Below are 22,854 nucleotides of genomic sequence, written 5' to 3' on the forward strand. Positions count from 1 at the left end.
CCCTTGGGAGCTCAGGCCACCCCAAAATAATGAGCCCTGCTCTCTCCACTGGCCAGCTTCACTGCCTGCTTACAATTGCATTCTTGGGACCCATCACCAAAAACAAAATGAAGGAACAAGGCTTTCTTTTAATAAAGGCAAAGCTGAGGCCAAAAGGTGAAACCTCTTTCCTAGACCACTCAGCTGCTTACTCCAGAGCTGGCGGTAGCCAAGGTACTCCTTGGGACAGTCAAAGCTCCCTGAATCTGAAGAGAGTTGGGTTGGTACAATAGGTCAGTGGTAAGTGCTTGTTGTGGAAGCATGCTGACCCAAGTTTGATCCCCAAGACTCAGATAAATAAGCAGGGTGTAGTAGCACGTGCTTATAATAGCAACATTAGGGAGGTAGACACAGGAGGAACCTTGGGGCTCACTGGCCAACCAGCATAGCTAAGCAGTGAGTTCCAGGCCAGTGTCTGACCGTGTCTCTAAAAACAAAGAGCATTTGAGGAATGTGATAGCTAAGGTTGTCCGTGCACATGCCCACAACCCCTCCCCCCCACATTAACCCCTCCAGTTATCTCTTGGTATTTGGGTAGCACCATGCCATAGGTACCCTAAAGGATGCTCAAGTCTAACACTGCTCAAGTCTAGTATGAAATGACACAATGTTCATACGTGATTTCCGAGTGTCTCTAGATGACCTAATCAGTGCTGTCACACTTCTCTGTCACACGGATTCAATGGAACAGCTGCACTCTGGACATTCATGCCTTACTTTCTGGCACTTTCAGGATTTCTTCTTCCCCAGCACGTCTGGTCTACTGGGCTGAATGTGAGGAGAAAGCAGCCGCAGACACTGACTTCGCTCGTGTCCACTGTTCTCCAACAGTACAGAACTACCACGGACGGGGCAGGCGGGCGGGCAGGACCGCTCAGTGCGGAATGCCACGCTGAGCAAGCCCGGCAACTGAGTCTGGACCCAGACCCCGCGCGTAGCACGCGCACCTGCAGCAGCAGCAGCACTGGCCAGGGAAGGCCAGGACACAGAGTCTGAGGAGCACGGAGGCCACTCAGAGCAACAGAAGGGAACTTGTCTCAAAAGAACTAAGTCGAAAGGAAAGGATTGGCACCTGAGGTTATTCTCTGACCTTCACACATGTGCTATGCCACATATGTACATATGAATGCACATGTACATATATACACACAAGATGTTTTTTAATTACCATGAACCAAAAAGTCCCTCAAATTAAAAAAAAAAAAAAAAAAAGGGAGGGGGGCCCTAAATCCCAAGAAGTTTAACCCACAGTAACAGTTTGGTATACTGTCTTCCAGAAAGAGCTGGACAAATCTGGTTTTGATCACTGGTATCTGGGTTTAGCACTATATCACTGAGGTCTAAGTCATTGGTCCCTCTGGACCATACGGCCAAGAAAGAAACCAGTATTTCCTACATCTAACAAACAGGCTCTTCTTCTGGGCACCGAATGCTCAACCAGGATGGTCACAGGCCCTGGAACTCAGCTAGCCTTCAGCAGGCACCTGCAGTCGGAGCACACTGTGGACTCAATCGGGTGTGCATCGGAGCCTCTTAAACGCTCATCAAAACCAAATGAACGTCAGTTTAAGGCTGGCGAGATGGTTCAATGCACAAGCAGGAGAAGCTAAGGAAAGCCCTCACAGAAGCTGGGTGTGGTGGCCCCTGTCTGTTATCACAGCACAGGGGAATGGGACAGGAGGACCCTGGGGCTTGCTGGACAGCCAGTCTATCTGAATCAGTGTGCTCCAGTTTCAGGGGGACCCTGTCTCAGAAAGAAGGTGGAGGGCTAGCAAGATGGCTGACCAGGTAAAGGTACTTGCTGCCAAGCCTGACAACCCGAGTTTAATCCTTAGAAACCACGTGGTGGAAGGAGAGAACCAATTCCCCCAGTGGTCCTTTAACCTCCCAACGCTTGCCTGGGCATGCATGCTCCCTCCCCATAAATAAATACATACGTGTACTAGAGAAAAGGAAGCGAGAGAGAAAGATATGGACACGGACGGACACACACAGACACACACGGACACACACAGACACACACACAGACACACACGGTCAGAATCCAGGTTGTGCTTTGAAACTCTTTGCAGTCTTTGTGGCAGAAGCGTGTCCTCAGGTGACACACAGAACAGGTGTGTAATTCAGTGGGCCGGGACGCTGGGGCTGGCTCAGCCATTACCTCCCTCGTTTTCACCTGAGCTTCAAGCAGCTCGTGCAAGGGCTCTGGCCAGGGGCCCTGACACCCGGGCCTCATCCCTTGCCAGCCCTCTATGACTAACCATAGCCACACTTACCTGCCACACGTACTACAAATCTCAAAAGAGAAGTCACTTAGCCCACGTGACAGACTCCAGATGAGTCAAGTAGTATTTTTAAAATAAACAAAAATACTGGCTTAAAAATGTAATTGATGTTCTATGAAGCTCTGAATTCTAGCAAAACTTGGTCAACCAGAGACTTGCTGAAATTCTTTGAGGCCTCAGTGCCTGCTCTGGGCCTGGCTTTCCTAGGCACAACATTCTAGTTGATATTCTAGAACACTTCAACAATGCAAGTGGGTAGGAAGAACCCATAAATGTCTTTTTTGTCATTGTTATTATGTAATTTGTGTGTGCACACACATGCATGTACATGTATGTGTAAGCGCAAGTATGACATGCCATAGCATGCATGTAGGGGTGGGAAGACAACCTTAGATGTCAGCCCTCACCTTCTACCTCCTTTGAGATGGGTCTTTCTTTCTTTTTTGGTTTTTAGAGACAGAGTTTGTGTGTGTGTGTAGTTTTGGTGTCTGTCCTGGATCTCGCTCTGTAGACCAGGCTGGCCTGGAACTCACAGAGATCCGCCTGGCTCTGCCTCCTGAGTGCTGGGATTAAAGGTGTGTGCCACCGCCACCACCCGGCGAGGCGGAGTCTTTCTTGTTCACTGCTGCACACCCAGGCTGGCCAGCCTCCCTGGAGCTCCTGGTGACTCTCCTGTGCCTGCCTCTCATCTCCCTGTACAAGGCCTAGGATGACAAACATACACAAGTCAGTCCTTCCTCCTCCGTTCCTTCCTGTATGGTGTCATGATGATGGAGGAAGGCTCCCCTCTGTCCCGGGGTGGGGCAGGGATCAGTGCTACCTGGGCTGCCCTTGGTGTCTGACAAGCCACTTGCATGCACAGTGCCATGCTCACGTCTCAGCAGAGGTTACACAGCACAGGGTTTAAAAACGCCTGTTGGAGGAGAGGACTGCAGAGCCCTCACACAGGACGGTTCCACCATGTAAAACTGCCACCTTACTCAGGCCCCTGAGCATTTGACCTCTGTCTCCACTGTTAGCACTGGCAGGTGCAAAGGGTTCAGGGATGCAGGGTAATTACTGGAGGATGCAGCCAAGTGGTCCTCACTAACCACAGGAAGGAAAGCAGGACTCCTGGACTCTTGATCCATTTAAGTCTAAGGCAGTCAGGACAAAGGCCCCCAATAGTCTCTAATTCTTTCTCATCTCCATCTCTCTTGACAGAGTCTCATGTAGTTCAGGCCTCAAATTAACTATGTGGCTGAGGATGACCTTGAACTACGAATCTTTCTGCTTTCACCTCCCAAATGCTGGGACTAGAAGCGTGTACCACTTGCATGGTTTATGTGGTGTTGGAGATGGAACCCAGGGCTTTGTGGCAATGTTAGGCAATTGCTCTACCAGTGGAGCTATATCCTCATCCTGAATTTGTTTATAATTACCTTTGAAACCTGATTCTAATCTGCAACAGACTTCAAACAAGCCTGTTCTTGGATTATTCCAGCCTATACTGTCCACGGAAGAACCTGATTGTCGCTATGGGCAATAAAAAAGTGTTCACAAAATGTCTACACTCTATTGACTAGTAAACAAGCATCCCTCCACACAGTTAGGTCAAAAGAGCCTTTTTCAGCCTGCTGTCAGCTACTCAACAGACCCTCTACTCACGAGCCACACATTCACCGCCGGGTAAAGTTTGGATGTGCCTGTCCCCATCGTCACCACTGGCCTCTGCATCCCATACAGGCATGTTACTCGACTAGGAGAGAGCCAGAGTTCTGCACTGCAGTGGTAGAGGCCCAGAAAAGATGGTGCATGGGGAGCCCAGACTTGGACTTGTTAGTGTGTGGAGGCCAGCGAACCACAGCACAGGCTGGTGCCATGCTGCTGCGGCTCCCGGAAAGAGCTAGAGACTGACGGCTGTGCGGGGATCAGAGAGCACACGCTAGTTCAGCAGCCTCCGTCACCAAAGGGAAAGGCTCCGGGAAGTCTCTGATCGAGTAGAGCCCAGAGTTAGGGTCCGCTCTTATGTCACCTTGGTGACGCTCTAGGCAGCTTCTTCAGCTCCAATCGGCACCAACTGGGCTCTGTGCTAGAGGCAAAAGCCATGTTCCTTGGCCCTGCAAGGGAGGCTGGGCCACAGCTCATCCTCAGGTCCCTACAGAAGCCACTGAGCGCAGTGAGGGTGGGGCTTTGCTAAGGACGGCTCCGGCAGGCCCGGACAAGGCCTTGCCCCTCACCTTCTTAGGAGTCAGGGAAAGGATTCAGTCCGGGAGAGGAACTGCTGCTTGCTCTTTTAGGTGAGTCATGCAATGGACAGCTTTTTTATTTTACTAACTAGCCCAGCACTTACTTTGACAGTGTTCTTATTTAGTCTCCCTGGCTAAGTGTTTCAAGAACAAACTCTTAGATAAACCCCCTCTCCCCTCTCCTCTCTAGTATCTTATGTATCCTAGCTAACTTCAAACTTGCTATGTCAGATGATCTAGAACTCCTGGTCCTCCTGCATCCGGCTCCTGAGTGCTGGCCTCACATCTGATTGGTTTATGCAGTGCTGGGTTAAACCCCAGTGCTTGATGCCGGCTCCGCACGTGCTCACCAAAGGAGCCATACACACACACACACACAGACACACACACACACACACAGACACACACACACACACACACACACACACACACACCCTACAGTTTCAGTTACTCCTTCTAAACACTACCTGGCCCAGTACCAAGCTCCAAATTATCTGCTGGGGACTGTCTCATCTGTTTGTCATAACAAGGAGGAAGTTTCGGTTACCCACATTTATGGGCCCAGAAACTGAGGCAAGGGTGTTCAGAGAACTACCCAAAGGCTGCTTTCCCAGTCACTTGGCTCCAGGGTTCACAAGCTGCCCACTACAGTTCACCCACAAAGTATATTAACGCACCCCTGTGTTCTTCTGCCTACCCTGAAAGGATGCAGAGTCTCAGGGTGGGTGGGTGGAATCATTGAGCCCCATCTCATACCTGCTCCCATGACCTTGAACAGAATGTGGCTCCTGACAGGTCCCCTACCAGATACAGGCTGTATTTAGGCAAAGGCTGACAAACACACACCCTGCCTCCACTTCTGACCTTAAGCTTAATCTTGGTAGGACCCCTAGAGTCTGGCTGCATCCCCCCGGGCAGGACTCTTTCCTGGAGGAGCTGTGTGTCTCACCGTCCTGCAGAAGCAGGTCAGCGTAGGGCTGAAGGTGAATGTATCTGAAAGCCATGGCTATAGACTGTATACACATAGCAATTTGTTACTGTGAAAAACCATCTGTTTCGTGGTATTACAATCCTCAGAGGGCAAATTATAGCTAGCGTTCAACATAAAACATCAATTTAAACCATCAACTATTCATAATTTCAATTCTTTATTGGAAACCAAGGACATAAATGTCAGGGAATAAAGCAATATTTCTTTTATTAACTGTTCCATTCATCTGGCTATTAAATAAAACCAGGGCCCCAATAAATGGCAGGAATCCTTGCCTGACAGCCATGCCAAATAGCTCTATAATTCTCAGACGCTCTAAAACAACGAAAATGGCGTTATTTGAAAAGTTCGAAACTTTAATATATAATAAAATTAAGATGGATGCGATCTGGATACATTGGGAGGCTATGTGCAGTGTCCTCATATTCAAATAGATTTCAACTTGTATGTTTTTATTTTCTCTAGGGTTCATTTTGTCCCTAGAACACACTGGTTTTATGAGCAGCCTTGGCAGGCACCAACCACTAGCTGCAGCCTTTTCAACTGACTTCTAGCTTTCCCAGGCTCAAACCACCTCCCCATTGCTCGTCTGGGCCTGTGTCATAAGGGATGTCGTCAGGGAAGAGCATTTCTTAAGCTCTTATGTAAAAACAGCAGGATAAGAAACTCAAAGCAGGTTCTTGGAGGCAGTGGCATGTGCGTGTGTTGGACAGAGGTCAACATGAACCATCTTCCTTAGTTACGGCCCACCTTATTTCTGGACACAAAATAACTGAACTTGGAGCTCCGATCAGGCAGACTATCTGGCCAGCAAACCTCAAGGATCCTCCTGTCCACCTCCCCAGCACTGGTTATAGGTACATGCAGCAATGCTCAGCTTTTGATTTTTTTTCAAGTTGCCCTCTAGATTATTTTCATCTTTTGTTATTATAAATTTTGGACAATAATTACATTATTGCCCCTTCTCTTCCCCTCTAGCACCCCCACGTACCCCACTTCTTGCTCTCATTCAAATCCAGGGCCTCTTTTTAATTACCGCCTCGCAAGCATACACTACTGCATGTGTAAACAGAACGTGATCAGTCTGTATAATGTTACTTGCATGCACATGTTTTCAGGGCTGACCATTTGGTGCTTTTACATGGGTGCCAGAGTCAGAACCCAGGTCCTCATGCTTTGGTAGCAAGCACTTTACCCCCTCAGCCATTGCCCCAGCAACATGAGTGTATGCAAAGTCGAGAACCTTGGAGTATTTACGGCACCCTTTGTGAACCAGGCCAAGACCCAAACTGGGGCTTTTAAATGTACCATCACATAATAACCAGATGGGCGGGTCCATTTAACAGACTAGGAAGCAGGTCTCATCCACGTAAAGTACACAGAGTGTTAGCTGACAAGGAATTCAAGAAGGCCACTAGTTGGTACCAAACAATCTGGTGGCCATGGTTGGCACAGAACTGTTGCAATAAGCAGAATCAGCAGCACCAGGCCACTAAAGAGTGGGAGGCACAGAGGAAAAGGACTTGACCAGGAAGCCTGGGAGGTGGGCAGTGCAGCTGGGCTAAGAGTCTTGCTATGTTTTGTTTTGAGACTGGGTCTTACTCTGTAGCCCTGGCTGGCTTTGAACATGGTGTAATCCTCCTGCTTCTGCCTCCTGGGTGCTAGAATTACAGGCCTGGGCCACTGTGCAATTACTTGCTATGACTGGATCTTCAATGTCTTCAAAGGCACACGTTTTAAAGGCTTGGTCCCCAGCTTAGTGCTCCCGGGCAGTGGTGAGAACTGTGCGATGGACAGCTGGGATGGCTTTAGGTCATGGGGAGGGGGTGTGAAGGCCTTGAAGAGGATGATAGGATGCTGAGCCCTGTTTCTCTCTCGATTCCTGGTCATGAGGTGGCCAGCTTTGTTCCACCACAAGACTCTCCAACATGTTTCATTGTACTACTACAGGCACAAAGCAAGCTCTGAGAACTTTGAACCTGTAAGCCAAAGTGGACCTTTTCTCTTTATAGGTTCATTATCCTGGATATTTATTATAGAATCTTTACTTCAAAATTCCCTTTCTTCCCTTTCTTTTTTAAAGCTTAATTTCTAGGACATGGTCACCCCATGAATAGTTATTTACAGAAGAACAATTCTGGGCTGGGGGCATGGCTCAGTGGTAGAGCACCCGCCTAGAATCCCCCAGTGAGGGGCTGGGGTGTGGCTCAGTGGCAGAGCCCCTGCCTAGAATCCTCCAGTGAGGGGCTGGGGTGTGGCTCAATGGTAGAGCCCCTGCCTAGAATCCCCCAGTGAGGGGCTGGGGTGTGGCTCAATGGTAGAGCACTTACCTAGAATCCCCCAGTGAGGGGCTGGGGTGTGGCTCAATGGTAGAGCACTTACCTAGAATCCCCCAGTGAGGGGCTGGGGTGTGTCTCAGTGGTAGAGCCCCTGCCTAGAATCCTCCAGTGAGGGGCTGGGGTGTGGCTCAATGGTAGAGCCCCTGCCTAGAATCCCCCAGTGAGGGGCTGGGGTGTGGCTCAATGGTAGAGCACTTACCTAGAATCCCCCAGTGAGGGGCTGGGGTGTGACTCAGTGGTAGAGCACCTGCCTAGAATCCCCCAGTGAGGTGCTGGGGCATGGATCACTGAGAGAGTATTTGCCTAGAAGTCCCTAGTGAGATTGTAAGCTGGCAAGTTCAGGGAATGGCCTTAGGGCTAGGGCTCTGAAATTCAGTATATAGTGGTGGCATGGAGCCTGGGACAAGAATGCATTAGGAGGTACAGGGAGGACACTGTAAGATCTGAATTTCACTATTAAAAGTTATACTGTGCTGTAGGATGAGGAAGGACATGAGTGGCATGGATTACGACAATGACAACCATGTAGTCGGGAGGTGGCACATAATACTAGAAGGCTACTGGGAAGACACCAGGCTGAACAAGACCCTTACCCTGAGTGGCTTGTGGGTAGTGACTTCATTTCTTGGAGGACCAGGCTAGTGGCAGGGAAAGTGGTAGAGAGATCGTATTTCTTTTTTTAAGTCCTGTGAAGTTTGAGGTGTCTCTTCACATCCAGATGTTGACTAGAGTAGGCAGGAGAACACTGAGGCTAACAGCAGCAAACATGTGGGTGGTGTTTGAAACTAGCAGGCGCTGAATGTGATGGCAAACACCTGTAATCCCAGAATTCGGGAGATGGAGACAGGAAAAGGGAAGGCCAGCCACAGCTACAGAGCAAGTTGGAGGTATTCACGAGACCTTGTTCTAAAAAGTTAAGTAAGTAAATATAAAATGGAGAGGAGAAAGTTGGATTGGAGACACTAAAGAACGGGGACCCCTAGATGCCAGGACACCAAGACTCTCAGGTGCTCCAACAGTGAGGGCTGGGAAGGGGCGTGTGAGACCCTCCAGGAAGGGATAGGATGACAAGGATCAGGAAGAAAACAAGTCCAAGGGAGGAGGAGACAGTGACAAGGAGCTGACTAGGACCTTATCAGTTGGCTCTTTATGACTTCTACACTCACCCTGGCTGCCCTATGTGTGATGAAGTTAAACAGGTCAGATTTCAATTTAACATCGTCATTAGCCCCTACAGAGAAAGGAAGGGAGGTGTGTGTGCGTGTGTGCGTGTGCGTGTCTTTGTTTCTTGTATTTAGATTTTCTGAAACAGGGTCTCAACTAACAAAAAAGGGTCTCAAACTCACTATGTAGCTGAGGATGACCTAGAACTTCATGAGTGTGTGTGTGTGGGGGGGGCAAGTACATGTGTGTTGTTATGTATGCAGGTGCATGGGTGTACACAGTCATGGAGTCAGAGGGCATCCTGTGTGTGGTTCTTCAGCAGTTGCTGCCCATGCTTGTTTCTGACACAGGATCTCTCTTTGGCTTGGAAATTGCCTGTTAGGCTAGGCTGGCTGGCCGGTGAACCCAAGGAACCCTCTATGTCCACTAAGCTGGCCCTGGGAGTATAAGTGTGCTTCTACCACATCCAGTGTGGGTCTGGGAACTGGACTCTGGTCTTCACGCTTGTGCGACAACCATTTTCCTCACAGAGCCGTTTCCCCAGCCTCCCACTAACACATATTTAGAGCTTTCCAATGTATGCAGCTATGGCACCATCTTAAATCCGCTGAAACTTCAAAAGCTGCTAAAAAAAAGTCAGGGAACGGGGGCTGGAGAGATGGCTCAGTGGTTAAGAGCACACCCAGCATCTACACAGGGCAGCGCACAACTGCCTGTAATCTTAGCTTCAGGGAATCTAACTCCTGGCTTTTGTCAGTACTTGCACTCATGTATAGACAGACAGACAGACAGACAGACAGACAGACAGACAGACAGACACACATACACACACACACACACACACACACACACACACACACACACACACACACACACACACTTACTTAAACTGAGAAACATAAATCTTTGTCAGGGAAAGAAAAGGATGGCCTACAGTACAAACACTCAATTACAACTGAAAGCCCTTGGGTTATCATGTCTTCAAATGTCAGCTCTGAGGGAAGAAACCATTTCAAAATCCTTTCTGAGTTTTCAAACAATAGTCTGCATATGTATATTTTGGTGCACATTTCTCACCTTTTGAAAATTCTCAAAGAATCTTTTCTTAGGGGGGTTTATTTCCGTGGAACTGGAAACCGAACACAGGTATGTGTGTGCTATAGTGAGGGCACTACCAGAGGTCTCTGACATTAGTTAGAATGCTGAAAAGACTGCTCCGTCGGGCTGCAGTGCTACTGCACACCTGTAGCTCAGAAGGTAGAGGCAGGAGGACCAGGACTTCAAGGTCATCCTTGGCTACATACTGAGTTTGAGTCCAGCATGGAATACACAAGACTCTGTTCAGAAAAAAGCAAAAACAAACAACAAAAACAAGACCACCCAATTCCCCAAAAACCAAGCCAAATAATAATAGCAAACAAAATAATGCTTGTATTGAGAAAATTAGCTATCAATTTGGGGCAGGAAATAGATCCCCGCACCTCACATCATATACTTAAAACTCTTGTCACATTAAAACTGATAATCCACAGTGACAATCCCAGGTAGGAGGATATATTTATGGTGACAAGGGAAATGGTGGATTCGGGGAATATGCATAATATGAAATATATAAAGAATTAATGCCATATTATTTAGAAACCAACAAACAGCAAGACAAAGCAAGAAATCCACCAGGGAAAAAATGGCCAAAGGTACCATACTATTACTGGGTTGAAGTACTGGAAGATGGCCAGCTCACTGCTTGGTTTGTTTGTTTTTGGACTGTGAGACATATCACACTCTGTAGCCAAGGTTGGCCATCATCCTGCCTCAGCTTTCTGACTGCTGGGGTTACAGGCATGAACATCCATGCTAGACTACACAAATGCGTTCTTACTGTAAAATCTAAGGAAGGCTGGAGAGGTGGCTCAGTGGTGAAGAGCACTGGCTGCTCTTCCAGAGGTCCTGAGTTCAATTCCCAGCACCCACATAGTGGTTCATAACTGTAATCCCATGGGATCCAGTGCTCTCTTCTTGCCGGGCGGTGGTGACGCACGCCTTTAATCCCAGCACTCGGGAGGCAGAGGCAGGCGGATCTCTGTGAGTTCGAGGCCAGCCTGGCCTACAGACCAAGATCCAGGAAAGGCGCAAAGCTACACAGAGAAACCCTGTCTCTAAAAACCAAAAAAACAAAAAACAAAACAAAAAAAACTAAGGAAATACAGCCCAAGCTCCACCCTGGTTAGCTGCCACTGCCACAAGCTTCTCTCCTATCTGTATGTAACACAAAAGGTACTCCTTAGAGTCTGCAACACTGCCTGGTGGGAAAGGCCAACGTGTAATATATCTCCATCTATATTTAGGTTATAGAATTAGAGCCCAATTTAGTGGACTTTCATCTTTTAACATGGGATGTTTCCCAAGGCCGCCTGAATTAGATTTCCTTCTCATTAGTTTCCTGTAAGCTAGGATTCAAAGCCCTCACTTCCTAGCTTCTGGCTTCTTTCATCATTTCACAACACTTCAGATTCCATCAGTAGTTTTGGGAATTCAAGGTGGGATTTCATTTCCTAACAGTCTGTAAGATGGGGACAAAATGAAACTCAGTAATGTGGTTTAGATGAGAGCTTGCTAAATCGAGACTTTCACGGATGGGGCCCTGGCCAAGTGACGTTTCCTTTGTGGGTCTGAGGTCTAACTTCTGAAATGAGGATTTCAAATGATAAGTCTGTGCCACCTGGCTGGGTCAGCGGCATTGAGAGCTGAGGACTAAGAGGCAAGTTCAAGACACAAAAAGAACCCAAAGGGACGTGTCCTCCGCCAGAGAAAGTGTGCCTGCCTAACACGGCCTAATCACACTGAAGGATGAGGGTCAAGTGGCGTGGCCTGGTGCTTCTCTCCTAAAATGCAGCAGAATGTAGAACTGGTGACTTCAGTCACTTGACAAGTAATCCCCAGAAGCCAAGCATCACTTTCAGAGTCAAAGGAAAGAAGCCACAGATAAAAAGCAGAGCTTTGAACCTTAAAGTCATGTTAGGGTTTAGGGCGCGGCTCAGTGTAGAGCCCCTGCCTAGAATCCCCCAGTGAGGGGCTGGGGTGTGGCTCAGTGGTAGAGCACCTGCCTAGAATCCCCCAGTGAGGGGCTGGGGTGTGGCTCAGTGGTAGAGCCCCTGCCTAGAATCCCCCAGTGTGGGGCTGGGGTGTGGCTCAGTGGTAGAGCCCCTGCCTAGAATCCCCCAGTGAGGGGCTGGGGTGTGGCTCAGTGGTAGAGCCCCTGCCTAGAATCCCCCAGTGAGGGGCTGGGGGTGTGGCTCAGTGGTAGAGCCCCTGTCTAGAATCTCCCAGTGAGGGGCTGAGGGTGTGGCTCAGTGGTAGAGCACCTGCCTAGAATCTCCCAGTGAGGGGCTGGGGGTGTGGCTCAGTGGTAGAGCCCCTGTCTAGAATCCCCCAGTGAGGGGCTGGGGGTGTGGCTCAGTGGTAGAGCACCTGCCTAGAATCTCCCAGTGAGGGGCTGGGGTGTGGCTCAGTGGTAGAGCACCTGCCTAGAATCCCCCAGTGAGGGGCTGGGGTGTGGCTCAGTGGTAGAGCCCCTGCCTAGAATCCCCCAGTGAGGGGCTGGGGGTGTGGCTCAGTGGTAGAGCACCTGCCTAGAATCCCCCAGTGAGGGGCTGGGGGTGTGGCTCAGTGGTAGAGCACATATATGAAAATTGGGTTGGATCCTAAGACCCATGAAAAAAACAAAACCCCTGTGGGGCAGTGGTGACAGTCGTCTCCCTCTTGACTGAACCAAGGGTAGGAACTTATTGGGCAGAGATGAGGAAGGTACCCTGGGACATCACAATGACAACCACTCCCAAGTCAAGGTGCTCAATGGCCTCAGGTCCTGATACACAGCCGCTTCCTCCCAGACATCCCTTCAAGCCAGCTGATCAGGAAAATTCTTCCGACGACTTTGTCTACAAAACATGTACCCCAAGAGGGAAGCAAGCGGACATAAGAAGAATGGGGAGTTTACTGTAGTTCTAGCGACCAGGGCTTTGGCGGCTGTGCTTGCTCTGACTCTGAAGTCGGCAGTCACCCTCACTGAACAATAACAGAGCCCGTGGTACTCTCTTCCTCTTCTTACAGATACCCGGAAAGGTATGAAACTACAAGACACACACACAAACACACACACACACACACACACACACACACACACACACACACACACACTATGGTAAGCAGCTGCCAGAAACTCACAGCCAGCATTGCACTGCACGCCCCTTCATGGGCTTCGTGGGAGTAAACTTCCTCCATACACAGCAGCCATGCTTCACCTCTACACACCCTGTCTTTAGCTCATGAGCAGCAAGTCTCACCTACTTGGCCTTTGGGAAGCTTATGGTCAAACCCATGACTAATCTTTATCAAGAGTATAAGGCCAAAGACGGACTTTGAATAATTGACCAATTTCTCTGTGTAGCCTTGGTTGTCCTGGAACTCACTTTGTAGACCAGGCTGGCCTGGAACTCAGAGATCCGCCTGCCTCTGCCTCCCGAGTGCTGGATTAAAGGCGTGCGCCACCACTGCTTGGCTGGTCAGTCCCGGTTTTAGTTCCTCCTTTTGCCCACAGTGCTATTCTCTGCCTCGCTGGTCACCCTGAGGCAGCTCTCCCTAAGCAGGCTGGTGGAAAGTGCAGAGCTGAGTGAAGCACAGACAGTCATGGCATGGTGACAAGGGCGTGATGCTTGGGGTCAATGAACTCAGACTCAGTACTAGGTTTGTCACAGGCCTGTGCAGAATGGTGACTGTCTGACCTCAGTCTCCTCAGCCACATAATGGAGAAGTGTCTCGCCCGGGCAATCACTGACATCCGTTTAGCTGACGTCCTTAGCAAGGGCCAGCCGTATCCAAAGCAGGTGCGGAGGACAAAATGCTCATTTCGCTTCCCTTCAGCTGTAGGCAACACTGGCAGAAATCCCACCCGAGGCCCCATCCCCAGACAACCCAGGCACCTCTACACTCCAAGGAAGTCAGCTGACCAAAGGTTGGTTGATCCCGACAGGGAACTGACAAATCCAAGATGATCGACGGGAATCTGTCTACTCTTGGAGGCTGATTCTGCCACCCTCGGGGCATGGCTGCCACCTGAGGCCCCTTTGTGGGGTCTGAGCAGCCCACATATGACACCTGGCACGAAGCTCTGTCTGAACCAAGTGTCTGTCAGGGAAGTATTGAAAGTTAAGTCTGCCGACTTCTCTGAGAATGGTCTGTCTGAGTTTTCTACCTCAGGCTGCCTGCCCCACATCACTCAGTAAGATTCTGGGCCACTTTCTGCAACTGTCACTCAATTCTGGCTCCAGATTGAAACCTCATTTGAATGTTAACAAGCACAGCAATTAGGAAGGCCGATCTGTTGCGTACACATCACAGAACACATTTGAAACCCAAATACAAATATTTCAGTCTGCCCTGGGTAGGAATAAGCCTTCTGAGCTATATGACTTGCAAACTGAATGCTCTCAAACATGTCATTTCATGTTGGGTCTCAAAGATGGCACCACCGCAGGAGGGGGAGACAGGCTTAAAGAACATTACATGATTACAACAAAACGTTCTTTAAAATTACAGTATGAGGCTGGGGGCGGGGATTAGTGGGTAGGAGTACTTACTGCAAAGCATGAGGACCTGAGTTCGAATCCCTAGCGCTCATGTAAAAAGCCAGGTATGGCCCTGTACACATCTGCAGTTCTAATGCAGTGAGGGTCACAGACAGAAGGATCCCTGGGGCTTCTGGCTGCCAGCCTAGCTCTAGGTTCAGTGAGAGACCCCGTCTCAAGGGAATAAAGAATCGAGCAGCATGCCTGACCTCCTTCTTGGCCTTGCACATACCACACAGTCATGCACACCCACGGTGGGGCACAGATACACATACAGGGGGGAATTATTTTAAAAAGAAAAACCTGTCCTAGTACAATAGTCATACGTGAATTTAAAATACTTAAAAAAAACCCTAGAAGATTGGTACCTCTTTTGGGCACCAAACCCAACAAGAAGACATAAATTCAGAAGGAGAAAGGAGAAGGCCCCATTTATCCTGTGGAATCCTGAGTCCTGCTGAGGGGAGGTCCAGGGCTGAAGAGTTAGTTATTACCACAGGCCAAACACCTCATTTTTCCAGGTAGGTGCTAACTTCTCTGGGTACAGTTAAGTACATTCCAGAAGCACACACTGCACACATTTAAACTAAAGATAGAAACTATGCTTAAAAAGCTAATTTAGTATTTTTAGAAGTTTGGGTTTCTTTGATCTGGCCAAAAGAGGCTTACAATTCAAGCTTGCAACTATTTCAGGCTTCACTCCCCAGTGCTGGAAGGACTGGGATGATGCCGTCAGTCCTTCAGCTATTGAGAAGTGTGGGTTTCTGCTAACCCCCATGCTGAAGAGGTGGACGTGCGGGGCTGCACTTTCAGTGAAGGGTTCTTCACGGGGAGGATTCCAGTTTCCTAAACAGACCTGAATTCCACAAGTGTGACTCCATCTCCTAAACTCAAGGTGTCTCTGTCCACTCCCCCTTTCCGTTAACAGCACTGCAGATAGCCTAGGCTGGCCTGGAATTTTCCATGTTGCCAAGTATGACTCTGAACTCCTGATCCTTCTGCCACTGCCTCCTAAGTTTACAGGCATTCACCACCACACCTGGCTTATGTTTTGCTCGGGGTAGAACCCAGGGCTTTGGACATGCTAAGCAATCACTTTGACAACTGGAGTCATAGAACCCGTCTGTTCCGTGTATATTTTAAGAAAGGGCCTCACTATGTAGCCCAGGTAGGCCTGGAACTCATGATTCTCTCAACATCTCAAGCACTAGAATTACAGGGCATATACCCACCAGGGTTTGTTTCTTTAAGGTACCTTTGAGATCAGCTCTCAGTCTGCGTAGGCCATTGGCAGGACTTGCTATGGCAGACTAGGGGCCCGTGGGAGCTTCCCCGCTCCTGTACTCCTGAGGAAGGAGAAGGAGGAGCTGAGTACCCAACCCAAAGCAACACGGTCAAGGAACTGCCAGTTACAGATCCAAGGTCAGTCTCTAAAGTATGTCCCCACAGGGCTGACCTTCTCCAACACTCCCCAGTCTCTCTATCAGGCATCGTGGACAACCTGAGGGCCAAAGGGTTTTAGAATCTTCCTGGGCCTACACACACACACACACACACACACACACACACACACACACACACACACACACACACGCAACGCACGCACGCATGCACGCAGGCACGCGCACAGAGAGAGAGAGAGAGAGAGACAGAGACAGAGAGAGACAGAGACAAACTTAAAAAAATCAATGCAAGTCTGAAATGCAGAGGTCAGTGTTTGCCTTTCATGCACATGGCTACGGGTTCCATCCTAGCACTATGAACAACAACAACAAAGACAGCCAACAACAGAGATACTCGACTTACCAGATAAACCAAGAAGCCCACAGAGAGTTAGATCTCCTGGTGCCCACCTTTTGATATGCATTAAATATGGAAATATTGTCCTTATTTGATTTGTTTATTCAGCACTGGAGATGGAATGCGGACTTGTGCATGTCAAGTAAGTGCTCTACCTCTGAGCCACACCCCAGCCCCTCACTGGGGGATTCTAGGCAGGTGCTCTACCACTGAGCCACACCCCAGCCCCTCACTGGGAGATTCTAGGCAGGTGCTCTACCACTGAGCCACACCCCAGCCCCTCACTGGGGGACTCTAGGCAGGTGCTCTACCACTGAGCCACACCCCAGCCCCTCACTGGGGGACTCTAGGCAGGTGTTCCACTTTTAGACCATGGTCTTCTGCTCCTTCGTTTTACAAGAAGACAGAGAAAACAAAGGATAAAACCCCAAATGCATTCTGATTACTTCAAGTTACAGACACCCTGAAGAGCGGTTACCTCCAAAGATTTTGGGGTGTCCCAGCCCCTGCAGTCTCATGTTCCATATAAGGAAAGGGATCTGGAGAGAGGAAATAACTTGTCTAGGATGAATCCCTATTGTGTATTTCTGGGGACCCTTTACAGATCTTTTCAGAGAGTGTGGTACACAAATCACCCCTTCATATAGCATGGATCATTTTAGGGATGTGGTTTAATTAAACTCACCGTGCAGAACCTGTGTTTGTGGTTTTTCAGCATTTAAGATACACAACCAAGCTGAGCAAGCCACTTCATTCTTTAGAGCCATTGTGATGCCATTATTTGGGAAAGAATTTGTGTTCAATGAACATTATACAAGCAAGACGCTTTTAAAAGCTTCTAAAACCTGCAGTTTCAAATCTTTCCCAACAGACAGAATCGAGGTTCTTAGTTCATCTTAAGACTGGCACGGTGCTTTGGAAGCTGTTGGGCTTTAATAGTCATTGGAAGAGACCCTTCACAAATCACAACTGTGTCAAGTGGAGAAAGATTCCAGATTACCCCTTTCCAAGGGCAGCTGGGGGGGGGGGGGGCTATGCAGCGGGCCAGTGTGGACACGACAGATCCTTCCCATGTGAAGGCTCTGGACGGCACTGACTACATTGTCACTGGTACCTTTAAAACTAATCTCAACCTAGGTTTTTGTGGTCTTGAGGCAGGCAGGGTCCATGTATCCCAGACTGGTCTGGAACTCTCTATGTAGCAGAGGATAACTGAACTTTCCTGCCTCCACTTCCAGAATGGTGGGGTGACAAGCATGTCACACCCTGCTTATTCACTGATGGGGATGGACCCAGGACCTCATGCAGAGTATATAAGCACTCTACCAGCTGAGCTGCATCTCCAGACTTCAGGTAGGTTTCTGAGTGTTCCTGTGGCTGAGGTCTTTTGACATTATCTGTCTCCATAATCCAAGTCCCAACATGGAGAACGAGTACACTTCCATCACACTGCAGAAATCAGCCTCAGGGACCAGACCAGACGGTAATAAGAAACTACATCTATTTCTAACGCTGCCTTTCAGAGAAGAGTGACAGGAGAAACGACTCAACTTCCAGACACGAGGCTCCAGTGCCAACCATGTGTCAATACACCAGGCACACCACTCCCTAGGCGAGGACTAGGAGGGGCCACTGGCTGGGGAACAGGCTGGGCCCCAAGGAGCTGATCCTGCTGGCACCCGCAGAACCAGGGCAGTTGTGGAGAGCTAAGCATGCCTTCCATTCTTGACTGTGCTTCAGTGAGGACTGGGGAACCATGAGGACAAGGGCCTGAGGCCCCTAGTGAAACCGAGGGATGCCAGGGGGGTGGCACCAGCTGTGAGATCTCCAGCCATTCTGTCACAGCCTGGCTGATCATGTCTACCTGCTATTGCATGAACTGGGGAAGCAGGGCTTTGGAACACAAATGTGCCTGAGAGTGAGCTTAGACCCATTCTAGCTGTGCTCATGTTGCCTGGTACAGTATCTGGTCCCTGAAACACTAATGACAGTGGGACACTTGACACAGCAAGGCTGGTGTCTCCTGGATGCAGGAAAATCATGCTAACAACTGTGAGGATGACTTTAGGACCAAGTGAGTGGGAATCCAGGCACAGATGACCCTCCTCTTCCTGCCTCTTCTCTTTCATTCTGGTTTCTTCCACAGGAAGCAAACTCTGCTTGACAATGTAATCCACCTGGGCAGAGGCCTCGGTATACACAGGGGAGGATGGGGCCTTGCTTATCCACAAACCCGCCCTCTGCATGCCCTTTCACACTCTCTCCTCTTTCTTCAATCCATAAATAAAAGGTGTTCAATATATGTTGCCTCTAGTTCCTCATGTCCCAGAAGTTCAGCAACGTAAGCTAGCTCTCTTCTCCCAAGACCCTTCACTTTCTCCAGAGTGTTCCCCACTTAAAGGACCCAGTAGATGATCAAAAGAGCCCAAAACAACATGAGCTTCATTTTTCCTTCTAAGAATAAGAAGCAAATCATAGGCCATTAAACCCCCTGAGGTCATAGCCTTCATGAGTGGCTGGCAGATCTCAGCAGGCCAGCTGTAGTGAGCCAGGGAGCACCTCTGGGCAGGACTGGGGAAGGAACGGACCCCACTGGGCCCTCTGCCTTCCAGGGCAGAGGTGGCTGTCAGGGAGGTGATTTTGCCTCCAGGACACTAGTGACGTGGTCCTTGGGTCCTGTTCGCATCTTTGTTCCTGGCTTACCATGTACCCAGGACCCTGTACAAACAAGACAGGAGGCTGGCACAAAGGTTACTGAGGAACAGAGGGCTAAGGAGAGCTATCGGCTGTGTCCACGAAGACTCACAAGCTCCAGATTGGTGGGGAACCCCCAAATGTCCTGGTTAGTACCTCCAAAGACATCCCCTCCACAAGATGGAACTCCACCCACAGGCACAGCTCAACCCAGAAGATTATAATTGCTAAGACCAATCACACGCCATCTTTTCGGGGATGTAGTTTCAGATCTCCTGGGTAAGATCTGATAATGGGACTCAGGTCCATTCCACACTGGTCACACAACAGTAGCATTTGTTTGCACTAGAATAAACACAGTGGCAGAATCCTTCCTTTGAAAGCAGGCATTTGCTTGCAAACCTGCCCTGGTTGTACACATGGAGACCTTGAGACCCAAGCTCCTGGCATCTGGCTCAGATGGCCCTGGCTTTCCAGAGTGTGCCTACTCAATTTCTCAAATGCAGAAATGCCTTCCTGGGTGCTTAGCTTGCTCCCCAACCATGACGGCAGGTGAGGTACCGCAGACCTCTGCTTCCTTTAGGTGACTACAAGCTCCTATCATAGAGCTCCCCATTGCTGTCTGCCTCTACTCTGGACCAGACCACTCTAAATCTCTCTTAAGGTAATCATCAAACTACTTTTTGGATGACAACACCTAGAGGGGCTGGCAAGATGGAACCATGGGTGAGGTGTTTGCTACCAAGTCTGACAGTCTACATTTAATCCCTAGGACCCACACATGGAAGAAGAAGAGTCATTCCACCTGAAAGTTGTTCTCTGACCACTCACATGGTATGGCAATATATGTATGCAAGTGCATACTCGTGTGTGTGCATACACACACACACACACACACACACACACACACACACACACACACACACACACACACCAAAACAAGGCATGACAAGTTTCCCTAAGTAACCGAGTGGAAGTACAATAGCCAAGATCTACAAGCAAGAAGGGCTGGTCTCGTGCTATCACTGGACCGTCACTGAAGGTCCCCAGATGGGTCTCTATTCCTCTGCAGCATCTAGAACATTCCAGTATGCCCAGGCATCAGACTCTTCTTCCATGAACTCCCACTAAGGGTCAAGAATGTGTCCTTATTCACAGCTTCAAAAATCACTTTTGGAAAAAATGGTCTTGGTTTTTTTTTAGTGTGGATCATTGTGTTATCTTGTAGGGTACAGAAGGCTTCTTCTCCATAAAGCATGAGCTCCCAAAGCTTCAGTGGCACAATTAAGCATCTAATTATTAGGATGGGCAGATAGCTCAGTCAGTAACCTGTTTGACAAACAAGTATGAGGACCCTAGTTCAATTCCCAGAAGCCACATAAAAAGCCAGGCATGATAGTATGCACTTGTAACCCTAGCATGGGGAGGGCAGAAACTGGAGGATCCCTGGGGCTAGCTGGTCAGCCAGACTAGTCTATTTGGTGAGTTCCAGGTTCTGTGAGAGGCCCTGTCTCCAATACCAAAGTGGACAGGTCCTGATGAACTACATACAAAGTTGACCTCCGGTTTCCATACATGAATGCATGCATATGCAATAATATGCATTATTAATTAAGTCCTGACAGATGTACTTCAGGCTACATTAGGTCTGTATCATCACCATGGAAGGAGCAGGGATGAGCTTCTTCATGAATCTGTAGCAGAGCAGACTCATTGAGTCTCCTGCAGAGCTCTGGAGAGGGCTGTAGCTTTGTTCTTTTGGATGCTTTCAGGGTAAGACCTGCAAAGGTGGGTTAGATATGATTCTTCACATCCAGACCTGCTATTTCTGAGAACACCCAGGACAGAAGCATGCCAATGGCTGCTCCTTCTGGGGCAGATTCATCTTTGTCAGCTGCTTTTAAGTCAGGAAGGACACAGGGGCAGAGGAGGTGAGGGCTCTACAGAAATCTGTCACCCCATGAAACCTTACCTATGTATGCAGTCATGTATATAGACATGTATGCACACATCTTCATACAAACACACTCAGATCCCTGCAACAGCAGCACTGTGGTACATGTTAAGTAGGTGCTCTACCACTGAACTACATCCCTGGCCCCTGGATGTGTTTTATGCACCAGTATATCCCAAGCCAGGTGTTGTTCTGAATCCTCTATTTCTTTTAATACATCTCATTCACGAGGCCCCCCAGTGAGGCCGGTGACAAGGTCATACAGTAAGTGGAGACTGGCAGTGCTGGCCTCTGATGTGTGACTCTCAACTATGATTATCAGCAACTCCCAGGCACGAGGACCCTGGAGAATGAAGAATGTGAGCTAGAAACCCAGAAGAGGGTTTCCTAAAGTTAACTGCTAACTAGACTGTTCTCCTGACAAACACTTTCTGTACCTTGCACTCTGGGTTATTCTTGGAAAGGTTTATTCAAGCCAATTTGCTGTTTACTGTCATTTATTTTTCCCCTTTGGTTTTTCGAGACAGGGCTTCTCTGTGTAACAGCTCTAGCTGTCCTGAAACTCACTTGGTAGGCCAGGCCTCAAACTCACAGAGATTTGCCTGCCTCTGCCTCCCAAGTCCAGGGATTAAAGGCTTGAACCACCACTGCCCTGCTTGTTTACTGTGATTTTTAACAAAACAACCAAAAAAAAAAAAAAAAACAAAAACAAAAAAAAAACCAGTATGGTCCAAGCTCATGCTGTCATTTCTCCATAATGACCCAACAGGACTTTCTCTAATGTTGGGTTCCCAACAGCTACATAGGGTAGCACACAGCTGCCTGTAACTCCAGCTTCAGGGAACACAATGTCCTCTTCTGGCCTCTGATGACACCTACACCCCACCCGCCCACATACATACATATATGTTTTCAGAAGGAGAAAGGGGCTAGGGGTGGCTGAGTCAGGACCAAGACTCAGATCAGCCCCTCTGTCCACAATCCTCGCCCTCTCCTATCTTCCACGGAATGACACTCCCACCCCCACCATACACACAAACACCTGCAACCTGGACTTTCAAGAAGTGCAAGAAGAGAGAGAATTGACGGGGTTAGCATTCACTTGAAATCAAGACCAAAGTTCGATATCCAAAAGGTACATGGCTCAGTTGGTAGAGTGCTTACCTAGCATGGGTGACGCCCTGGGTTTGATATGCAGCACTGGATAAACCGAGTGCAGTGGTACACGCCTGTAATCCTAACACTTGGGAGATGGTGGCTGGAGGATCAGGGGTTAGAGGTCATCCTCAGCTACTGAGGGAATTTCAGGCCAGTCTAGGATACATAAGACTGCCTCAAACTTTCTTAATACTTCATTAATTCTCTGAGAATTTCATACAATGTATTTTAATCATATCCCCCCATTCCTTCCAGATCCACCCATTTCCTCTCCACTTCTCCTCTTCCTCCTCCTCCTCTTCTTTTTTAAATTAAATAACCCATTAATTTGTGCTGACCACATACTCCTAGGCATGGGGCCATCCACTGAAGCACAGTCAACCGATCAGAGGCCACACCCTTCAAAAGTCTGTTTCTTCTCCCTCAGAAGCCATCAATTGTTAATTCTTCCTCTGCAGTGGGGGCTTCCAAGTCTCTTCCCCTTTCATGTTAAAATGTTGACTAGCTTGGTCTTGTGCCAGCAACTAAAAAAGGTGTTTTTGTTTTTTGAAACAGGTCTCACTATTAAACCTTGGCTA

The 22,854-nt window shown here is 48.7% G+C and overlaps 1 protein-coding gene across 19 annotated transcripts in view; it reads right to left on the bottom strand.

Annotated features, from left to right (window-relative positions):
• Positions 1 to 22,854, bottom strand: part of Cux1 (cut like homeobox 1) — a 335,152-nt gene that overhangs the window by 195,525 nt on the left and 116,773 nt on the right. For 2 of the 19 annotated variants that reach the window (XM_076560943.1, XM_076560945.1), the window contains exon 1: positions 2,316 to 2,529. The exons of the other annotated variants lie outside the window; for them this stretch is intronic. The gene's annotated coding sequence lies outside the window, so the exon portion shown is untranslated. Of the gene's footprint in view, positions 1 to 2,315; positions 2,530 to 22,854 lie in introns of those variants that run through there. 19 annotated transcript variants of the gene reach the window in all.

Source organism: Peromyscus maniculatus, chromosome 23, assembly GCF_049852395.1.
Source record: "Peromyscus maniculatus bairdii isolate BWxNUB_F1_BW_parent chromosome 23, HU_Pman_BW_mat_3.1, whole genome shotgun sequence".
Lineage (NCBI taxonomy): Eukaryota > Metazoa > Chordata > Mammalia > Rodentia > Cricetidae > Peromyscus > Peromyscus maniculatus.